The 1421-nt window shown below is 32.9% G+C and overlaps 1 protein-coding gene across 6 annotated transcripts in view; it reads left to right on the plus strand.

Moving 5' to 3' along the window:
* Positions 1–1136, plus strand: part of LOC116463561 (luc7-like protein 3) — a 33225-nt gene extending 32089 nt beyond the window's left edge. For 5 of the 6 annotated variants that reach the window (XM_032146717.2, XM_032146718.2, XM_032146721.2 and 2 more), the window contains one exon: positions 1–1136. This exon is cut by the window's left edge and continues 831 nt beyond it. The gene's annotated coding sequence lies outside the window, so the exon portion shown is untranslated. The other variant, XM_032146720.2, reaches the window with a different exon arrangement.
* Positions 1137–1421: the final 285 nt, after the last annotated feature.

The raw sequence follows: 1421 nt of genomic DNA on the forward strand, positions 1-1421 counted from the left end.
TATCTTTAAAGAATTTTAAATACAATAAACACTTCATATTATTCGCCTTGTTACACTCAATGCAATTCTCAAGTCTATAAGAGGTATGTGCTTAATATTTCCTACTGTGTAGGAGAATTTGCAGTCAGCCACAGGTATGTAGGAAGTCACTCACTGGCTGATACGTGTAAAGCAGCAGTGTGAATAGCAAGGACAGACACCTTCAATTTGTGAAATCAAAGAACTGATGCACTGTATAGAACCAATTTGGGTTTTCAAAGAACTATTAAAAGTTAGGTACTGTAAGTGTTCTTAAAACCTGTAAACTTCATTCTGTGGGCTAGTGGCGTGGGACAAAATATTCCTAATGAAAGGAAGTACCAATTAGTTGATTTGTTGGTGGCATTCCCCTTTTGGGAAAGCAATATAAGGTTGTGTCTGTGTGTGTCATTCACACGTAGGCAAGCATACACAGGCACATGGCTTTAAGAACCACACTGATGCCTTGATAATTAAAAAGAATACAAGCATTCCATATACACATGTTAATTAGCAGTTAGTGACTGGGCCAACACTTTCTCATAAAAATTGGCCTTTTACATGTTGTCTAATTATCATTTTTCCCCAAATTTTGCGTTGTAGGACTACTGTTCGAAGATTTTTGGAAGAATACTGAGAACGGCATAAAGTGAAGATCGACATTTAAAAAATGAGGTGAAAGAAAGCTATAGTGGCATAGAAAAAGTATAAAGCTCAGTTAGTTTTTTAATTATTATTATTATTATTAAAAGTTAATTCAGGACTGATGTGACCTACCAGATTTCAGAACATGTGTTAATAGTATATATGCCACTGAAAACTTAGGTCCTGTATCATACTTTTTTCTTTAAGACTTTTTAAGAAATATTACTTAAACATGTGGCTTGCTCAGTGTTTAATTGCAAGTTTTCATTCTTGGACTTTGAAAACAGGATTAAACGTTAGTATTCATGTGAATCAGACTAAGTGGGATTTCATTTTTACAACTCTGCTCTACTTAGCCTTTGGATTTAGAAGTAAAAATAAAGTATCTCTGACTTTCTGTTACAAAGTTGATTGTCTCTGTCATTGAAAAGTTTTAGTATTAATCTTTTTCTAATAAAGTCATTGACTCTGAACTAGTCCCCTGTTTTAAATACAAGAGTTACACTATTACTAGAGGTGTTGGTGTACAGTTTTATCTAATGTGTTCTGTTTAAGACTAATTTTTATAGACTTTCTAATGTTTTAAATAATGGTGCTTCAATTTTAGGTGGTTATGAATAAATTTGAATTTTGCTTTTAATAACAGATGTACAGTGAACTAGAATATATTTTTACATCCCTGAGAGATTCATTTAGTAGAAAATTCCAAGTATCTTTCTGACAAGCACTCTAGCTAGCTATGAAATGATGTAGCATTC

Source organism: Hylobates moloch, unplaced genomic scaffold (assembly GCF_009828535.3).
Source record: "Hylobates moloch isolate HMO894 unplaced genomic scaffold, HMol_V3 SCAFFOLD_41, whole genome shotgun sequence".
Lineage (NCBI taxonomy): Eukaryota > Metazoa > Chordata > Mammalia > Primates > Hylobatidae > Hylobates > Hylobates moloch.